Source organism: Sceloporus occidentalis, unplaced genomic scaffold (assembly GCF_023333645.1).
Source record: "Sceloporus occidentalis isolate IW3139 unplaced genomic scaffold, rSceOcc1.0.p SCAF_6, whole genome shotgun sequence".
In the NCBI taxonomy this organism is placed as follows: Eukaryota; Metazoa; Chordata; class Lepidosauria; order Squamata; family Phrynosomatidae; genus Sceloporus; species Sceloporus occidentalis.
Genome location: NW_028316986.1, coordinates 122,983,938 through 123,006,086, shown reverse-complemented (window position 1 = coordinate 123,006,086; position 22,149 = coordinate 122,983,938). Strand labels below are relative to the sequence as shown.

At 40.4% G+C, this 22,149-nt stretch overlaps 1 protein-coding gene across 3 annotated transcripts in view; it reads right to left on the bottom strand.

Moving 5' to 3' along the window:
- Window positions 1–22,149, bottom strand: part of ELOVL4 (ELOVL fatty acid elongase 4) — a 53,608-nt gene that overhangs the window by 26,972 nt on the left and 4,487 nt on the right. The window contains exon 2 of one of the 3 annotated variants that reach the window (XM_089530868.1): window positions 3,322–3,350. The exons of the other annotated variants lie outside the window; for them this stretch is intronic. The gene's annotated coding sequence lies outside the window, so the exon portion shown is untranslated. The remainder of the gene's footprint in view (window positions 1–3,321; window positions 3,351–22,149) is intronic. 3 annotated transcript variants of the gene reach the window in all.

Genomic DNA, 22,149 nt, shown 5'->3' with positions numbered 1-22,149 from the left:
GTAAGGCCCGTCTGAAGGCTCTACCTTCATGATGTCATGAATACACCCCTTTTTGCCCGTCTGTATCCTGCCTAAGTGACATTTAAGTGTTCTAAGTGTTATAGCAACAGTGGGGAATCCTCTTTATGCTCAAAGGCCGACTTCATTTTCAGATAAATTCTCAAAGGTCAAAGGCAAAAGGGTGGAGTAAAAAATAACAGCATATTTTAGCTCAAAACTCTTAGTTTTAATCTTCGTACATTTAAGCTTCAGGAGAAATATATCAATTTGTGAACAGGGAATCATGCAAAAGCTGGGAATCTGCCAAGGATGTTTTTGTGGGGTATGGGGCACAGTAATCTGAGGAACCGCAAAGTGTCAGATTGGGGCTCCAAAATGGTTGGATCCAGTCCAGAGGACTGAGATTACCCATCCCTGTGTTTCATTCAATCATTCACTCATGGTGTTATTTCCTGTCTCTCAGGGCCTCCAAGGCAGTGGATATAGGATTGCAATCTCGGCCAGCCTCTTTTGACAGCTTTGAGGGAACTGGCTTCCTACAGGAACCCAGAAATCTTCATAAAAAGAAGAGAATGAAACCTTTTCTCTTTGTTGTATGGGATTCATGTCTGGCAAATTAATGACTAGGAGAGCTCACTGTTTCCCAATGAAGGCCTCTGACCCTTCTGCAGCCTTCTCCAGGCTGAGTCCCTTCAGATATGTTGGATTACAGTTACAACAGACTGGCTCAAGGTTTATTGGAACTGTAGGCCTGGTACAGACTGCTGGAAAATAACAGTCTGGGGCTGATTTTAGGGCTCGGAGTTGCGGAGTAACCGCATTGTCCCGAGCCCTAGTGTGTGGCGGTGGCACCATCATGGTGGCCTCCTGTCCACACGGGGTACCACACTTCTGTCATCAATGCGTGACAGTGGGCCAACCTTTCAGTGGGTCCTTTTTGCTGTGGAGGGAGGTCGCACTGTTTGGCTGCTGCAGTGTCCCTCAAGAGGAAAAACGGGTACTGCCAGCCCACCCTTTTGGGGCAGTCTGCCGAGCACCGTAGTCTTCACAAATCTGAAGGGATTCAGGTTGGGGAAGGCTAGTCTCCACAAGTGTATCAAACCACTTCTGAGCATTCCTTGCCTAATAAAATCTTGCCAATAAAAGTTGGCAGGTGACGTGAAGGCACAGCACACACATGGGGGCACCCTATATGACAGTTAAGGCATTCTGGATCTCCTTCTCACCCTTTTAAGATGATGAAGCATGGGAGTTTCCATTACATTCACATCGCTATACAACAGCCTCACCAAATGGATGTATACTACTGTCTTCCACCTCCATTTAACCATTATAAGACAAATTTGTAGTCTGCCTAATTTCACCTTTCCTAATATTTGAAAGAGCTACGAAAAATAGGAATAGACCACAGAAATCTCTAGTTTTCATGACACTTTAAGAGTTCCCTCCTCAAGCACAAAATAATCACACACCATATATGACATCAAAACAAAATGAATGCAATTACAATAGTTCTTTATGCAATATAAATAATACATTTCTAGCATTAAAAAACCCCAACAACCACCACTTAGCATGATTCTTCCTGTCCAGAAGCAGACCTCCTTAAACACAGGATTCCTGAAGAACAGTTTGATCATCCCAAAGAGTCAAACAGAATGCACAGCTTCTACTACTTCAGAAAATTAGGATTTGTGTGCATATGTGTATGTGCCTTCAGAAATATATACTGGTTTGGACTCTATTTTGCCCATCCTCCAATAGAATGCCACCTGTCAATGAGGAATGAATCCCCCCGTCCTCCTAAGAATCCACATCTGAGGTCAGGGAGGAGAAAATTGTACTATGGAAGTAGGTTGATAGCTTTCTGTTCAGTCACTATCCCCAAATATCTTTTAAAGTTGTTTATAAACCTAAATTAAATGAAGTGAACTAAAACAGTATTTTGTTTGTTAGTGCACTTAGGACACGCACAGTAGACTGGAGGGGTCAGCGCATAACTACCAAAGCTACTAAGATCTAAACCTTTCCAAATGGAGTCTCTGAGCAGGCACAATACACATTTATGTGAGGCACAGAGACCATGAAGAAGAACCTGCCATTCACTCATGAGTTCAACCAGATGTGCCTAAAGTTGACAAAAAGACATTGCACTTTTCTCAATGGGCATGTCTACATGGACCAATTAAACCCATGTAAATCCTTCCACTCTTACCATGACATGTCTTCATGATGCAGGGCCAAATCCTTGATTTATCTTGACATTCGTCACAAAATGAGGCCAGTTTCACACCAAATCCACCTTTGCTCCCCCACCCCCAACTGGTGTAAAAAAACCTTACTTTTTGTTCTGAAATTTGCAGGAAAGTCTGGAGCACTCCATAGCGACGCCAGGCAGTTATCTACATATATGTCATGCTATGCTGCCTAGTGCCACTGCCACTGACATGAATTGCTTCCTCTAAGGTCACAACAAGTCACCCAGCTATGTGATAGTTCTGATGAAAGTTGGCTTTATCTTGTCTTGGGAATTAACACTGACATGGTGCAAGTGTACAGCACTAATTTCTTATTTGCAATGATGTGTGTGAGATAAAGAAACCAACCTACACTGGGCCCTTGGTATCCACTGAGGTTTGGTTCCAGGACCCTCCGTGGATAACAAAATCTGTGGATGCTCACGTCCCATTAAATACCATGGCACATCAAAATGATGTCCCTTATTTAAAATGGAAAATCAAGGTTTGCTATTTGGAATTTACAGTGTGTGTGTGTGTGTATTCAGGCTGTGGATGCTTGAATGTGTGGATAAAAAAAATCAGTGAATAAGGAGGGCTGACTGTATTAGGCTATTGGTGTGCAGTGGATCCCCTCTAATATATATTATGAACCCATAGTTCATCTATACATTTTAGACTCCTTCTCTGCTTTTATTTTCATTTTCCTCTTAAGTGCTTCCTGATGCCCTGTAGGGATTGCTTAATTAATGTCAAGAAATTTAGGGGTTGCATCCAATGCTGAGATTCTGTCAGAAGAAGGAAAAGGGTGACCTCTCCTCATGTCAGACCTCTGTATACTTCAAAATCCATGTCTATAGGTGTGGGAAACCAACTTTTGAGATGTATGGAAGGCTACAGGTAGGTGAATGACACAATACTACTAGCGGAAAACATCATGGACTTAGAATAAATACTAAGGAAGGTCAAAGGAGAAAGTGCAAAAGCTGAAATAAAAACAAAAACAAAAATAATGACCACAGAGGGCACATGTACATTCAAGCTAGACAATGAGGAAATTGAAATAGTAAAAGAATTCCTGTACCTTGGATAAAACATCAATCAGGAATGAGACTGCAGTCAAGAAATCAGAAGAAGATTAGGAATGTGAAGGGCAGTGATGAAAGAACTAGAAAAGATACTAAACAATAATGATACACAACGGAGCACTAAAGTCAGAATTGTCCAAGCCATTCTATTCCCCATCACCATGTACATGTGAATGCTTGACAGTGAGGAAACTGGATAAGATGAAAATCAATACATTTGAGATGTGGTGCTGGAGAAGAGTACTGACAATATCATGAACAGCCAAAAAGCATCTCCCTAGAAGCCAAGATGATCAAACTGAGGCTGTCGTACCTTGGAGACATCATGAGAAGTCAGGACTCATCAGAAAAGACAATAATGCTAGGAAAGGTAGAAGTTAGTAGAAAAAGAGGAATCCCACACACCAGATGAATAGATTCAATCAGGGAGGTTGCAGACCTGCATTTGCAGGACTTCAACAGAGCAGTGGAGGACAAGGGGTCTTGGAGATGTCCAATCCACAGGGCCACCATGAGTCGGGATCGACTCAAAGGCGATTAACAACAACAACAACAACAACAACAACAACAGAGAGGAAGAAATTAGAAAGTTTTTTGACAAATGCCAGCTGAACACTGGCTTCAGATCTTTTGACATTGTGGAGTTCTCTATACCTTGGTAGTTTTAACATTAGACTGTATTTTTGGGATGTGATACTAAATTAACCAATTTTTAATGTTGTACTAGATTCATGCTGAAATTGGTCAAACCTATGTTTGCACTGGGATTCTAAAGCTAGACTGGAATAGTAAGTTGATACTGTCAGCACTAAAAATACAGTTAAATGAGCTCTGCTTTCTCTTCTGCTTAGTGGACAGTAAACATGATTGCAAAGCCTGGGAGAGAGAAAAAGTTGCTACCATGCCCAGAATGCTCTAGCCAACGTGGTCACTGATGCTACTGGGTATTCTATGAGCTGTAGTCCAAAAAGTTATTTTTCCAAGCTCTGGCATGAAATATTTGTATCTATATATTTGTATCTGAGAATACTGACTGGATAACTAATTTCATAGATAGCACCTTGAGAAATTAACTTTCGCTAATACCAAATATATATACAATTGCTTCATTTGAAAATTACCTTTGCCTTTGCTGGATTAGCATAGACATTGTGACTAAATGCCACAGTGGATTAATGCATTTGGCTTTCAAATTCTAAAACCCAGATTCTAATTTGACCACTAAAAAAATAGTTGTATTCATGATTGTGGATTTATAGTTAATTTAGAAATATACCAGCAGCAGTAAGGAAGAACAGGCACAGATCTTCCTCAAAATGTGGAGAATTAATCATGTGAAAAAAACAACTATTTTTTAATTTAATTTATATAACCATGTGCATTAACAAGTGTTTTAAAAAGTACTAATACTTTCAGGTTGCTGAGCATTTTATATATGGACTATTAGAAAACTGGATTTCATTTCAGGGTAGAGTCCAAGTAAAATTTTTCCTTTGATGGAATAGTATTTGTCAGCAGAATTGATTCTCTCCTTCCTTAAAGTCACACAACATTACAAGCCACCCTCAATGTTCAGTACAGTTAATGAATATGTTTGTTTAAAACCAGTGCATAAACTTTAAATTCCCATTAATTTCAGTGGGAGAAATTTAAGCATGTATGTGAAGTTTCCCAGATAAAACAGATTAGATCATATTATGCCAGATCTAAACTATGATTGGATCCTAACTATGAATTGTATCTTCAGTATCCTTTTCATCTGTACTTTCTTCATACCAACTTTGAGAAGCATTTTATTTTTATTCTTTAAAATACTCTAGTTCTTGATAATGCTCATATATCATGTGAAATAGGTATTTCTTTAGTTACATTTCTATATTAAAAAACAAAACAAAACAAATTAATTCCTCAGCTATAAACCGCCACTCACTAATTCATCTGGGGAGCCTTACTAAGTATTAATAGCGATGACTGCTATTTTCAGCGCAACTTACAGGGACAATCTAGCACATCCTTCTGTGCAATCAGCATTAGTTCTTTTGATGTCTGCAGTTGCATTACTAAGAGGGAAACATTTGCTGGAGGGAAAAAACAAACCTTTATAGCCATTTCAGAGAATGTTTTTCTCTGAAATTGTATTCTGTTTTAATCTATTGCCTAAGTACCCTCTACTTTTGATACTGCATAAAGAGAGTGTACATGTATTTTTCTGTCACTCACAATTACTTCTATTGCAACACTGAAAGATCTTTGGTAATTAGGGAGCCATTACTCTTTCTTGTGCTAATTAACAAGGTTTGTATTTGCTAATGACAAGGAAAGATTATGAAAAATTACTGAGAACTGCTGATCCCATGATCAATTAGATATTCACAAATCCAGACACACAAATCCAGACAATTAGTACATACAAATCTAGACACACAATCTACAAATGCTTTATGAGGCTTTAGGTAGCATATTTTAAATAACCTTACATATGTTTATATTAATTTAAACCATTAAACTCCAGAATAAATGGGCATGGTTTTATAGAAAATAACAAATGACAAACATTTTCATTTTAAATTATAGGCTCATCCTGTACTGAGTAACTCATAGTACAGAGTACATATTCCATTCATTAAATATTTGCAGAACCAGCAAACTGTTTTTTTTATACTAGAGTCTACAAACATGATAAATGTTTGCTCCTAATAAGAATGTCATCTTCACTTTTGGCAATTCCAGCATAAAAAGTGTAGAATATTTAGAATGACTAGGCATGATTGCCGCAGAAAATGTGAACCTTCACTATAGGTAAGCATGCCTATTTGTTTTTTGGGTTTTTTAATAAATGATTTTCAGTTTAACACACTTTAAAACAACACTGCAGCATTTAAATTACTAACAGATTAACTGTGGAATATGCCTTCATGAAGCAGAGTCTAAGTTAACAGATGCAATGTCATTCTCTGTTTCACATGTGTGCATGTGAAACAGATAGACACGCATAAAGAGGCTGTGTTTGGCCATAAACTAAACAGTGGTATTATATTTTTGGGGTTAGCAATTTATGACAGAGCCATACAGGTCTGGTTCCCTTTTCTCCTCTGACACAGTTCTAAGGAGAAGATAGGAAACTTCTGCTTCAGTTTTAGATTTTCCACAGTGGAATCAAACCTCTGAGTCTTAACTTGTGGTTACTATTGTCTGGGGTTAGTGAAAACAAGCCATCGCTGGAAGTGGCCAGTACTTTCCTTTTCATGTACAGTGGGCTCTCCATGGATGCTCAAGTCCCATTAAAAACAATGCCATAGGAAAGGGGTGCCCCTTATATAAAATGGCAAAACCAAGATTTGCTTATTGGAATTTATATTTTAAAAAATATTTTCAAGCCATGGATGGTTGAATCCATGGATTTAAAAAAAAGATGGGGATATGTGATGCCTAGGTGTGTGATAGAACAACCCATTTGAGATACATTCCAGCAGCTCCTGAAGGCAGTGCTGATACACCTGTTGTACAGCAAGTTCTAGCTTGAGCAACAAAACAGCAGAACGGAGGTGCTCATCCTGAAGTTTAGGCTTCATTGTATGTTTGTTTCACAAAAGCCATTTCAAAGGAACAAGATGAAAGAGAACTATTATTATGGATGTATCTGGTGTTGTAGAAGTAACAGGAAACCACTGCAAACCAAACTGCAGAATTTAACAAGTATCTGAATATTTGTAGGCATAATGGAAAATGCAAAAGGATAACAAAGAGAAAGAATGTCTAGTTTCAGCTGAAAGCAATATTAATTCTCTTTTAGAATGAAGACCAAATCCTTTAAGACAAAAAGTGGGTCTAAACTGGCCAGAATATTCCTGGAGCAGATAAAGGGTGGGTCTAGATTGGCCAGAGTACACTGGAACCAATACTTTGGGCTGCCCTCAGACTATTCTGGTCCCCAAGCTACCCTGAATTCCCATTACTAGGGCACTCTGGAGCGATGCCAGGTGGTTGTCCACACACATGTCTCTCTGCTGCCTGCTGCCACCAGTGCTGGCACAAGTCACTCCATCTGAGGCCAAAAATGAGACACTTAGGCCCAATACAGATGGGCCTTAAAGCACATAAGAAATACATGCTAGAGTTGCCTCAGGGCATTGCTTACAGACGCCCTGCAACCCTAGTACTTATTCGGTACGTCAAAATGGCGGCACCCTGTACACACGGACTCTGACATTTTGACACGACGGACGCTTAGCGTCCACACATCACAGCGCACTTGTGACATCACGAGTGTGCCAGAAAAAGAACTCGCTTTTTGCGGGTTCTTTTTGGCCGGCAGGAAACCGTGCAGTTTATCCACTGCAGCTTTCCCGACGGTGGAAAAGGAGGCACCGGCAGACCACCCTTTTTGGGGGGTCTGTATCCTGCCTTAGTGTCAATCACATGGCTAGGCACCTTGTTATGACCTCACAGGCAGTGATCTTCACCAGCGATGGTGGCAGTGGGCAGCACAGAGAGACACAGTGTAAACAGCTGCTCAGCATTGCTCTGAAGTGCTCTGGATTTTCTGGGAAGATCCAGAGTAAATTGTGAGTTTGTAAAATTTGGCTTAAGGAAGGGATGTTCCGGATTCGCTGTGGACCTGCCCTTCCCAACATGAACACAGTCTGCAGCCAAAATAGGCATCTTGTCTTACACTGTGTGAACAGGGTGATGTGATAGTGGCAGGAAACCTATACAAATGGCGCTTGCAGACATGTCCAAAATATTCATATCTTTTCTCCTCCTGAATTATTTCTAAAAGCTATGAAGCAGGTAAACTTTTATGTAAGGCTACAGTACCTCACCATCATTACAATTCTTGGTCTTGGTTTCCTTTTCTTCATTCTGTTAATAGGAATGAGTATTTTATTTCCATTTAGCACTATAAAAGACCAGAGGGGACAGAATAATTTTCTTTGTTTTACTAATGTTGATGGATTTTCCTGTTTTTCCTGTGTGCTTGTTTTCTATTAGTCCTTCAAAACTTGTGAAAGCAAAGTGGTCTCTTATAGTTCAAGACCTCATAGCTCCATTTCCAAGGGCGGAGGGAATGAAAGTAAATTCAATTTGTAATTATTTTCTGGGGAAACCACCCCCCTTGTATATCAGACATGACATTCCTATGACAAGGCAAGTTATAAATGATGCATGTTATGTTCCAGAAGTGACTTTCAATCTAAAGAGAGGGATAATACTTCATTTTTTTCAATTGTTCTAAACATTTCTATCCCCCTCCCCCCCCCCCAAAAAAAAACCTGGAAAATGGGTTGATTCACTCCTCCTCATGGCTTAAAAATATCCAGAAATTTTACATTTCAAATGAAAAGCAATTTTGAAATTAGTATGGTGTCACAGTAAGAGGAGAGAAGGTGAATATGCAGTCACCTAGATACTACTGAACCTCATCCCTCACCATTGGATGTGCTAGCAAAGGCTTGTGAATGTTGTCCATACATTCTCCACCTCTGGAAAAACACATTTGGCCAAGATATGGAGAAACAAATATTCAGAACTGCCCTCAACTATAAAATGTGTTGGGTGGCATTGGCAGACCATCATCTGCAGTAGGGGTTCTGAACCAAGACCGGGATTTGTCTGATGGCACTTAGTGATGACATAGAGGCCCCACTGATGTTATACATTGGTGTCTCATTAAGCAAGAGTCAGTAAGTATCAACCACAGTTGCATCATTCAAGTAAACATCTACAAAAACATTTCTCTGGCTGAAAATTACTTTTCCCAAGCTCTGTATTAAACAGCAAACAACCTTTTACCAGTTGTTTTTAACAATACAATGGTAATTTTAGACGAACCAAACACACTTTTCTAAGTAAAAAGAAAATCATGGGAGGAATAAGAAAAAGGAAAAGAAAGAGAGAAAGTCAAAGACTAGAGAATGAGGGAGAAGATGAGTGTAAGAGACAGGGGGGGTTTTTTGTGTGTGGAGGGGGGAAAGAGAAAGAGCAAGAAACAGGGAGAGGTGAAATCCAGAACTGAGAAAGAAATGAATCAATTGAGCTCAGGAGGAAAATGGAATTTGTGCCAGGCTTTTTGCAAACTATGGTGCAACTCCACATCAACACAAAAAAGAAAGCTGCAGCCATTTACAGTAGGGTGTGGAAGGTAGGAACATAACAGGGAAAGTTAATAATAAGTTGTAGGGAAGACAAAGCAGCAATCCTGTTTTACTATATTCTGAGATTCCTGAGTGTGAGGCTGATCAAAATTTCCTCACATTGATCTCACCCTCCCACTGCACTTTGTTGCTGGCCCAAGTTTGAGAAAATTTGAGAGGAGGAGAGAGCAGGGAGGAAACAAACAGGAGATAGACTACAGCTGTCTGAAGCTGGGAAAGGGGGCAACACCACACATTTTTAAGCATCAATTTTCTTTTCAAAGCAGTGCTATTGCTCTGTAATTCCTCTCTCTGCCCTGAAGTCTGGGAGCAAGGACTTGAGAACTCCTGGAACTCCAATCTGCAGAGGTGTTACCATTCAGAAATCTGGTTTGTGCTCTTTGGAGAAAATGAGGGCTGGCAATATAGCAAAATTATCACACTGACCTCATAGGAACTACAACTGCAATGGGAGAATCCCCTGAGCTGACTGTCACTCAGGTTATATTCCTGTCATGGGAAGAGGAGATGCAGTTTTTGATGTTACCTTACTCCCTGTAACTATTTGAGTCCTCTGGATAGCTGTTTGTAAAGAAAAAAAAATCCATTTCTATCTGCCATCTCTACAAAATGACAACATTCAGTTAAGCACAGAATTTTGACAACAGGTTATTTTTCTACAACAGTCTAGGGTACTAAAAGTAGATTTTGCAAATAAAGCATCTTCTTTATCTTACATATATACAGTGTTTCTGAAACAATGTATGAGAACCCAGTAACGGGGCCAACAAAGTAGTGTGTGTTTTCTAACCACATTACCACACTACCCTCTTATAGTGCTGCTATTCCACTTTTCCTGCTCTGGCTGCCTCCTGTTGCATTCTGGAATTTGTAGTTCAGTGAGGCATAGGAGCTCGCTGGCTGAGGATTCTAAAAGCCTCTCTTTAAACCACAAATCCCAGAATGCAACAGGAGGCAGCCAGAACAGTTAGTGGAGTAGCAGCGGTGTAAGAGTGTAGTGTGGTAATCTAGCTATAGACTATCAGCAAAGTTTTGTTTTCAGTACCATACAAAAGGACTTGTATCTATGAAAGAAATCCCATGAATCCAAATAGATATGTGGAATTACAAGGGATATAAATATTCACTTATTTCATTATCATATATATGAAGAAAGCTTCAGAAGCTTGCTCTGTGCTAGACAAGAGGCTATGTGCATTTTCGAATGATTTCTTTTACATTTCAGGATACTGGGGGGAATAAACATTTATTAGAGGGGGGGATTGTCCCTTATGCATAAAGTTTTAGTGCTGAGAATTATATTTTGTGCAAAAGACAATTTTCTGTGCAAAAGTGTTTTTTGCATTTTTTTTCTCATGAAAAGTCTCCAAATGCAAAAACAATCTTGTATGGCTCCCAGTATGGTGCTAAGACACCCTTTCACATTGACAATGAGATAATTTGTGACTAATGTTTAGTCCCTAGAAATTTCACATGACTATAAAGCTGGCTGATGGTGAAAGTCTTAATTTACAGTACAGAGAGGCGATATAGTGACTAGCAGAGCATGAGAGGGCATGCTTGTCTGATTGGGCAAACATTATCACCTACCCATCAAAATTAGAACAATGGCAGTGCTTTATCCTCCCTCAGTGATGTTATGACATAGCCAAATCTGACTGGCTAGATGTGATCATGGTGTCATGATGGTTCAGACCATACCCTTTGAGTTAAAAAAAATATTATGCAGATGCAACCAGTTATTGGGAGAACCAAGGGTGGTGAAAATGCAAAAATGGGAGATAGTAAGAATGGATCCTTCACCATGGTACAGTGAAACTCTATATTTAAAAAGTGAAATGCATCAAATTTTGTTGCAGCATTTTCTACAATATATTTTGTAAGGAAATTCAAGAGGAAGAAACAACAGCTGTGGTTTCTCCTACTCAAGTAACTTAGGCTCTGTTTCTCAGAAAAAGACATGATAAAAAGAATGATTTTCTTACTATTGAGCTTTAACCATAGTAGTAAAACATCACACAGAGAAACACCTATCTCTTTAAAGATGCTATATCATAAACAGGTCCTTTGCTCTCCTTTGCCCTTTCTTATCAGAGTAAGTGGACAAACTAATCAGAAATTCAAAGCTTATCACATCAAAGTGAATTGAGGTTCGTGGCTCTCAAAAAAATCAAGTATCATAACTCAAGAACACACTCAGGTTTGCTTTGCTTGTAAAAAGTGAAACCAGTTGGAAACTCTGCTTTAGGTGGCATCAAAAGCTTTGGATTCTTTGTAGGTTTAGCTCCTCTTACTGACAGGAGTAATTAAGGCCCTGTACAGATGGGAGAAAGAGGCCGCAAGACACCACCCCTTTCTGCCCCCAACAGGGGCCGCAGTAACCAAACGGCGTGGCCTCTGGGAGTCCTAAAAAGAACCCACTCCCGGCAGGTCCTTTTTAGGGTGTGTGCGCGGTGCCATTGCCGCCCACGCACACACTGATCACATCCATGCAGCACAGCAACATTTGGATGCTGTGCCGTGCGTACATCATCGTGGAGGCCCTGTGTGGACAGGGGCAAGCCATGATTGCACCTGAACGGTGCGGTAGGGCATGGAAGTGTGCGGATGTTCTGTTCTCCCAAGCCCTAAAATCGGCCCCAGGCTAGTGCATAGTCTCAGTCTGTACTGGACCTAAGTGAAGGGGAAGTGTGCAATAGTACACAACTGATTCCTAAAAAACTGGAATTTTTCAGAATCCCACACTTACTGTTCTGTGTGAATGTTGATATTGTTGTTCTGGGTCTGAATTTTAACTGTGCCCTATCACTTTTTCAGAAGAGTTCTACACATGGAGGCCTCCTTATTGTAACACACACACCTTGTTAGATTAACCAAAGAAGGATGCAATCCATATGAAATAAAATTAATGGTATGTGAGGAAAGGGAACCTTGCTGAAGGCCTAATTAAATCCTGGTTTTATGCATTAGGAGCCAGGAGTCTACTAGTAACTGGAAGGCACCATGAAGCTGTTTTGTCTTTTTCTTCTTAACAGATTTTCTGTGGTAAAGAGAGAGACAGAAGTAAGGTGGGGAACAACACAATATTACAAGTGGAGCAAGGCAATGTCTGAAGGCCCTGTAAAGGTCACTGAGTGAGGCATCACTGAATGATGGGATGATAAAAACCTTATTTAAAATGGCTCTGGAAGACCCTTGTACATTTTTCATTCATTTGAACAACAACATTTTGTTGTTTGTGTTGTCCGCTGTCAAGTCAATTTTGACTTATGGCAACCCTATAAATTAGAGTTCTCCAAGAACACTAGTCAACAATGGGATGCCATGTAGACGACAGAGCAAGCTTTTTTCCTACTGCTCCAGAGATCAGAATTCACACCCACAAGAGATTCAAATAACAAGAAAAGAGATTACACCTAAACATCAGGAAGAAATTTTTAAATGTAAGAGCTGTTCAGCAGTGGCCTAAATAGATTCAGAGGTTGGTGGACTCTCCATCTTTGGAAACCTTTAAACAAGAGGTTGGATGGGCAGTCCCAATGGATTATGATCCTTATGTTTGACCAATGGCTGCAACAGTACTTATCCTGATACTTCAGAGGGTGTGAATTTAAATGACTAGTTAAGATAGCCTAAGTAGCTGCTACACAAAGATTAGACTTTCTTGGTGGATAATAATTCTGTTTTGATGTACTGTATATAAAAATCTAGCCTTATCTTGGAGTGAATGCAGGAGTTTATGGTGTACCTAAATATTCAGATTGTACTGAATTGATTCCACCAGGCCATAGTTATATGAACCAGATCTGTTAAAGGTACATAAGAATGAATATGCTTCAGTAGGATTTTTATCAACTTTCCTGGATTTCTTTAAGGATTGAAAAACTTAGAAAATTTTGAAAACCACAATCAACAATATCTGGAGTTCCACATAATCCCCCCTCCACCCAACCTAGACAAAGCAAGTAACTTGACTAAAATAAGTCTTTGTTTGGCATCAGATGTACTCATTAATTGTTGTTTTGCACCGTGGTGACTTCTTGTTCGCTTTGTCCACACCCACTCTCTTCCTGCATTACCCTAACCTGTAGCCATTTTATTCCCCCCCTCCATTAGACAACATATGTCTTTGCTAAAATATATTGTAAGTAAATCTATGTTTATATATTTCACAAAGAAGAGAAAGCATGCTTCTTTTCTGTGCTAGATCATGTTTGTGTAATTGCATGGGATTGTGTGTCTGTGTGGAATTGATTGTTCTTCAGCTTCTGCTTTGCCAGTTTGGTTACGCTGCTCAAGAGATCCGATGTTATCTCTCACATTTCCCAACATGAAGAACAACAAAATGTTGATTAGGCAGATTTCTCTTGATGAGGAGGACATTGCATAATAAGAGATCACAACATCTGTATTCATTGTCTATGTGAGTGATGACAAACTTTTTAGAGACCGAGTGCCCAAACTGAAAGGGGTTCCCACACTGAGTATCACCTGGTGATACTGGCAGGGGGAGACTTCCAGGGGTGGGACTTCCCTGGAGACAGTTAAAGGAACGGAAGGGTGGGGACAGGGGAGAAACAACCACACACCTGTTCCTCCTCTTCTCCTGCCTTTCCGTCTCTCTGCATACCCTTAGAGATGACTTCCTGTGCCAGAGAGGGCACGTGTGTCATAGGTTCACTACTACGGGTCTGTGTTTTGTCATTATATGCCTTCAAGTTGATGCCAACATAAGGGCATAAGGCAGGGAGTGAGGTTAAGGGAGAGTGAGGAAGAAAGCATAATGGGAGCAGCAGCCCCAGTCATGCAGTTGAGAAGAGGTGCAGTGATGAGGTGACTATTGCGAGAACGGGGATTCTGCAGCAAAAGCCTACATTTTTCTATCCTGTATGCAAGGAGATCTTGTAGCACCTTCTGCAAAAGAAGATGTAGCATACTTCCTTGAACGTATTTGAGGAGGTAGATCAAGTCTAGTAAAGCTTATACAGCGCGCCCGCGCCATCCGCGGCCTTAAGCATACGTGCTCAAGCCGCAGGGCGCGCGCGGTGCGGCACGTCCCATTCAATTGAATGGGCGCACGCGCCTGTGCCGGCGCACCCGAGCCCCATTGTTTCCAATGGGGCTCGAGCATAGGCGGAATTCGCATTACACAGAGGGATCCGGAACGGATCCCCCGCGTAAGGCGAGGACTGTACTACTTCTTTCACACAGTTAGTCTCAAAAGTGCTACAAAATCCATTTGCATACTGACATTCTAAACATAAAATATCTCTGAATTATTTTTCTATCCTGGCAAATCTAGCCTCTCGTGTGTGTACGAAGAGTCCAGTAGGACTGTTTGGGCAGTATATGCCCAAAGAAGCACATGCTTCTTATTTGACTGTTTTGGTATGTTTTTAATGGTTTTATATTTTTAACCTAATATTTCTACAGAGTTTACATTTTTGAGTTATATTAATGTGGCGTTTTAATTATGTTTAAAAATTATACTGTATTATTATCTTTGTTGTTTTAAGCATCTTTTGGGAGCCACCGTGAGTCTAATTTGGGAGAAAGGTGGCATATAAATAAAATAAAATAAAATAAAATATATGAATGATAAACCAGGGTTCAGAAGAATTCTGGCTTGGACTTTTGCATTAGTGTCAGGATTAACTCAAGACATCTTGCTGTTTATTGCGAAATATTAAATAGCATCACTGCTCCCAATGAATCATGGTGCATCCTGTTCAAGTAGAGTCTTGTTATTTAAGCACCTGAGGCACAAAACTCTACAAGTAGCTGTCCCTCTCCTTGGTAATAAGAACACTACAGCAACAAGTAACTAACCATTTTTGTCCTACAAAATTATACACAGTGCCCAATGCCTGCAGTGGCTGCCCTACTTTGCCTAATGGCAGGGCTGCTCTTGTTTAATATAATAATAAAGGTACTTGTTTCTAAGGTTTGGCGGTTTTACTTGGCATCTCCAACTTTCTTAAAGTACATGAACAATGATCTGTCTCTCTCTCAATCTCTCCCCCCCCCTCTTTCTCTCTCTCACACACAAGGCTAGGCTATTTTTATGCATGTGAAATGCCGCTGGACAACAGAAGAATTTTAGAGCAGAAATCAGTATGAGATGTACCCCTAGATAGACATCTGAGTCTCAGAGATACAATTATCAACATAAGATCAAATAGAACCATACAACTGACTTCAATTCAATGCATCCACATGTGTTTGGTTACCACAGCACACTAACAGATCCGTCCTAAGCATTCTATCTCAGAAATCAGTCCCACTGAACAATGAGACAACTGTAATATACATATATGTAGAGAGATCCTGAGAGCCAGTGTGGCGTAGTGGTTTGAGAACTGGACTATGACTCTGGAGACCAGGGTTCAATCCCTGCTCAACCATGAAACTCGCTGGGTAACCTTGGACAAGTCACATGCTCTCAGCCCCAGGGGAAGGCATTGGCAAGCATCCTCTCAACAAATCTTGCAAGTAAAACCCCCACTTTAGGGTCGCTGTAAGTCAGAAACAACTTGAAGGCACACAACACACAGAGAGAGAACTTGCCACAGAAAATAATTTGTTCTATATAATCAGTTTTCAGACTATGGCATTATGTGGAATGCGAGCTCAGTCTTTCTTCTCACCTCTGTAAAATGATGCTTTCTTCCTACAGAAAATTCAATCCATGCTAGCTTTTTTCATGCCTATATTTCATTCGCTGTATGCATTGCCTCATAAGGCATATACCTTACACTTTCTACTCCTATAAACACTCAAGTGTAGACTAGTCCATCTGGTGAGAAGAATCTTTCCTCCCACTCACATCCAACACTGCAACCTAGAATGCAAGGTGAACTGCAGTGAGAGGATATATGAATATTGTCTCTACAACAATTGTTTTAAGTTGAAATGCTAAAAAGCAAAACATTCTCCACAAGTTGTGTCCTCACAGTCCTGAGTATGGTGCGTTACAGATGCACCGAAGGGGCGTACTAGGGTTAGAAAGGGGCGTGTTAGGGTTGAGAAGGGGCATCCCTTCCAGACACCCCTCAACCCTAATACGGACCGAGTCCGTACAAAATGGCGGCGCCCGTCCACACGCATAGCGTCCAGACGTCGCGCAGCAGAAGTGACGCCGCGACTGCGCGACTAGCGCCTTGTGGCGCCACTTCCTGGGCCCAGAAAGAAGCACCATTTCGGTGCTTCTTTCTTGCTGCGCCCAGGAGCCGCGCGGTTTGGCCGCTGTGGTTCCCAGACATAGCAACCGGTGGCGGTGGCAGAGTGCCCTTCTTGGGCACTCTGTAACGCGCCATAATGTCCCTACAAATCAAGAGGAAATGTGGAGTAAACGGTTTAAAATCAGAATAAACAGCACACCAAAATTTGTGGCCATTGTACTGCCTTTTATATTTTAATTCAAAAATTGTTGGATAGTGGAATAGGCTGCCTCAGAGAGTCTTTGGAAAACTTTAAACAGTGAATGGATGGACATTTTTCCGGAGTGCTGTAATTTTGTATTCCTGCATTACAGGGAGTTGGATTAAATAACAATAGGTTCCCTTCAAGCTCTAAAATTCTATGACTGACAGTACATATGAATATTTGATGGCAATTTGAAGTTGCAGGTGCCATTCACCGAATGGAAGGTCAGCTATCCATGCAGAATAGCCTTTTCCCTAAATTCAGTTGTGAGTCCAAACAAGACTAGTCCACTGAACCAATGTGATTTACTTAAGTGTGGATTCACCATTCAGCTATCAGTTCAACAGGTCCACTCTACTAGGAACTAGCAGTTGGATTTAGGCTGCTTTGATCTTGGCTAAAGGAAAGTGTGTTTCTGATACTACAAGCTCTGGTCAATCCCTTGCACAAGATCTTGCACAATGTCACACAAAGTCTTTTGTTTAGCATTTCATAGAGCACATCAATGGACTTAGTCTGATGTATTATGGAAACAGAAGCTTTAATAGATAATGTAATCATCGTCATCATCACCAATAAAGACTCTGCTGAAAATAATATAATGATGACAGATAATAAATTGAGCAGCCATGGTTCAAGTCATTGCTCATCTTTCATAAAGCTGGAACCTGGCAGCAGCATCTCCACCTGCTGATTGTGTAATTAAAGTGTTAAACTGGGAATGTTGGAAGAATAAAGAAAAACAAAACACATTTGTAAAAAAAAAAAATATCCTGGGGAATCCATCAGTTGAAGAAGACACTCAAGCTGTTCCAGCAATCCTCCCAGTTTCTCATCTGGACTAAATTAGGCCACTGTAAGGATCATGATGAATTTCACACAAGCCTTACTTACAAAGTTTAAATACAGGCCCTTCCTTATCCATCAGCTGCTACAGTAGATCTGATATGACACAAAGAGAAACCTTATCTCTATATACTGTACTTTCATGGTAGTACTCCAACTAGTTCACAGGGCCCTTGGTCACTCTTTCTCACTGCCAGTGAAATGAGAGTTCCACTATCACTGATAGGACTCAGAGACTCATGTGCAGTAAGATATACACACAGATATCTAATTTGTATGGACTGCCCCACACACCATACTGGGGAGATGTGAGGTATCTGTAGGAAACAGTGCATGTGTTGACTGAGAAACTGTGTTTCAACAAATAGGAAAGTTTGTGTGCGTGGTGCATATTACCTCCTAAACTGAGTCTTAAATGTTCTCAAATGGTCCTCTTGCTTAAAGTGTAAAGGTGGGAATACATCAAAACTCCTGTATGCTTAGCCACCATAGCCAATGATGAGGAATGATGGGAGTTGCAGTTCAATAGTATCTGGAGGGCTACATGTAGAGTAATGAGCAGCAAAAAGGGGGCACAAAAGTATCATTTGGCAAAAGTTTAGTTTACCTTGAATAAGGTAAACTGTGTAGTAGGATCTACCATTTCAAATCTTAGAAACGAAAAATCATGTAGTAGCATGACATTCTAGACATTTTCTTTCACAGTATACTGATGAGCAGTGGTGCCACTAGGATTGGTGTCATCTGGTGTGGTAACTCATGGTGTCACCCCGCCACTGACCTCCTCCCATACTAGGATCCTTAGTAAGGTTTTTTGTACTCATGTTACTCATCAATTGTAATTTCCATGTAATGTCAATAGTTGCGACATAAACAACTAGCAAAATTAAAATTATACTTTTACATTACAATATCATAAACACACCCTAAATGTATTTACATTTACAGTTTCAGGTGATTAAAGTGAAAATTTGGTAAGATGTGATGTTTTAAAAGAGTAAATTTTCTTTTAAAAACTGAGGACTATCTTTTCTGTACCCACTGAATCTCACCCCACAGTCTTCTCTTCTGCTGAGTTTGATGGTTTTAAAGGGACCCAGGTGAATGCCACAGCCCATTTCTGCCAAAAGGCAGATGTGGGGAGCAGTGGTGTCACCCCTTCCTTTAGGGTGTCACCTGGTGTGGCCTGCATCTCCACACCCCCATAGTGATGCCCCTGCAAATCATAGTGATGCCCCTGCAAATGAGAATGATTCCAAATACTGTTATCTTACTTCTATTGATAAACTTTCTACTTCTCTATATTTATGCCCACAACCTTGGATGTGTGTAATATTATCGCAAAAGCATCCTATTATACTTCTCACAACATTTATAATGTTGAGTGTTTTACAAATGTAGGTCTGTTCCTCATTTCCCCTTTATAATCATTCATAAATGGTCACATTTCTATTAGTTTTATAATCCTTGAGCCATAGCCACTAAATTCCTATAGTCTACATCCAGGTATTAGCACCCAGCTAGAGTAAAGTCAATGAGTTAATTGCCAAATGGTAAATCAATACATATATAGTTGCTCTGAGAACCTTTGTGATTGAAGGGCAGGATATAAACACCCTTGAAAAATAAAAATAAATACATATGTAAATTCCACTAATTCACTGTCTACTTTAATTGGTGCTAACAACAGCATACAGGCCTGTGCATTTATAAATGCATAATAAATATAAAATAAAAGCATTTAGATTGTTGTCTCCATCACTGCTGTATTTTTTAGGTTTACAATAAAACTGAAACTTAAAACCCATGTTGAAAAGGAGTTAGAGAATAAGATTTGAATCCTCAATAGTTTTGGATAGGAGAGACAGAGGACTGATACTGATTCTAAAGAAGAAAGTTCTCATTTTAGACTTTGCAGTGTCTGAGGACCAACTCACACTTATAACTTTGCCATGGAATAATTTTTGAGGAGTGATATTGCAATGGAGGTCTATACAATATTCATTATTGTGCAAGGGTTTCACAACACTACACTGCCCCACTACAAGCACAAACACAAACAAGGCAAAAAATGTGAGGCCTCCTGGGAAAGGAGGAGGTGTGAAGATTGCATGGAAGTAGCAGGACACGGATGGCCTCTGCTGCAATCTCTGTCAAAGTAACTACTTGGTAATTCATATCATGGTGATAACATTGTTGTGTGCATTGGCCTGGAGGTATCTGAGTTGGGGCAGAACAACCAAAAAGTAATTTGGGAATCTGATTTTTGAAATATGGGAGCACAAAACAATGAAGGGAAACTGTGTAGGTGTCTAAATGAGAATGAAATGTCTTCATTCATTGTGCAACATTCCTATGCAGAGATGTTTACAATATGGTGAAATGTTTCATTCATTGAGCAATAGAAACACATGGAGAGACCTTTATGATATGATTGCTGGGTATGGCCACAGCAGCGTGTTATAATTTCAAAATGAGGCGGATTGAGAAATGATGCTGCAGAGCAACAGATGTTCTGATTCATCTGTGGGGTAGCATCACTGCTATTATCAGGGAGTTCCACAGTCAGGTTCAAACAAAGCCACTGGGACCCGAAACCATAAGTATTTGCATATATTACTTTCTGTAGTTTACATTTCAGTAGAACTACAATGGATTTGGTTCCTTTTGTTGTTTGTTTTTGACAGCTTTAAAGTAAAGAGGGTTTGGGATTCAAAGTTCATCACAGCAGACATCTGAAAGGAGAGTGCTGGCCAGAAAGACCTCTGCCCAGATAAAATGCTTCATTTAGACCCCTCCAGGTTTCTGTACCTTCTCAGTATGATAGAAAGCAAGGTGTTGGCAAATCAATATCATACCCTCCAATATTTCACAGATGAAAATTGAGACGTTTGTAGCCAAGCAATATCAAAGTTTGGTCAAGACGGCAACAGTTATTAATGAGGAATAACATACAAGCTAGGAGAGGCTGTAGGAATCTGCTTTTGCCTGAACCTACTGGGAAGGGCAAGATCCTGCCCTCTCTTCTCCTCTCTCTCCTGCTGAGTTAAGTGCAAACTACTATTGCCCTTTGAACTCAATTTGCAGCAACTGAAGTAAGCTGAAAACAAAGAGAGAGAAAATGGGAAATGGAGAGAGAAACCTTGATGTTTTAAAAGCAATCGGAAAAAGTGGGGCAATAGGGGGTTAATAAGGATGGCACCTGTGAAACTGGGACAGTTGGAGGATATGGAACATTTAAGTCAGGTTAGAGGGAATGGACAAATATGTCCCAATGTTTTTGTTTGTTTGCTTGCTTTTCTAAATTAAAACAAAGGCAAAGGAAAAATAACAGGTCACACGGATAGTGGATGAGAGCTTGAGCTACGCTGGAAGTCATTGAATCCACATTTTCTTCAGCCACAAACTCACTGGGAAGGAAGTGGGAGGGAAGTCACAGTTTTCTGGTCTCCCTGACTGCATCCACACTGCCAAAATAATCTGGTTTGACAGCACTTCAACTGCCATGGCTCAGTGATATGGAATCCTGTGAATTGTAGATTGTTGTGGCACCAGATCAAAGCTATAGTTCCTAGGATTACATAGCATTGAGCCATGGCAGTTAAAGTACTGTCAAACCAGATTATTTTAGCAGTTAAGATGCAGCCCTTGTCCCCTACCCCATCTGTAACAGGAGAGTGGCAATTCCTTATAGAGTTGTGGCAGCAGTTATTAAGTTATGTAAAGCACTTTGAGTACCTAGAGAAAGTTACTAAATAAGTGGGCAAAGTTTTCATTAGCTTCAAGAATCAGTTACTTGAACAGTGCTGCAGGAAGTCTCCTCCTTTGATGTTATGATACAGTGATTCGGTCACAATACTGCAGTACATTATTATCTGGTAATGGATGTATTATTTTGAAAAATAAAAGGATGCAGTCATCTAAGTGGCCAGAGGGAGGGGGGAAATCCCAACAGCCTAAGCTATTACCTGATAATAATTTCTTTGAGGTTGGATCCAGAGTTTTATTTCACTAGTGGGGTGTCCCCTGGGGAAAGCCCACTCAGAAACCTCCAGCTGGCAAAAAAAGGCTCTGAGAGAGGCTTTTAAATTAATTTCCATCCCTCTCCTACCCCCAACACCCCTCTCTACTATTCCAGAGGTCCTTCACCCTCCCTCCACAAAGCACATTCTAGAAAGACAAGGGGCTTCAAGTAAATCAGCAAAATCACCTCCTCCATTTAGCCAGTGAAAAGCTCTACTGGATAATAAGCCATAGCACTATCCAACCCTAAACATACCTGGGCTGCTGCCACACTGCAGAACCAATGCAGTTTGACTTCACTACAACAGCCACGGCTCCATCCTGTGGAATGGAATCCTGGGATTTGTAGTTTTCTGTGGCAGCAGAGCTCTCTGA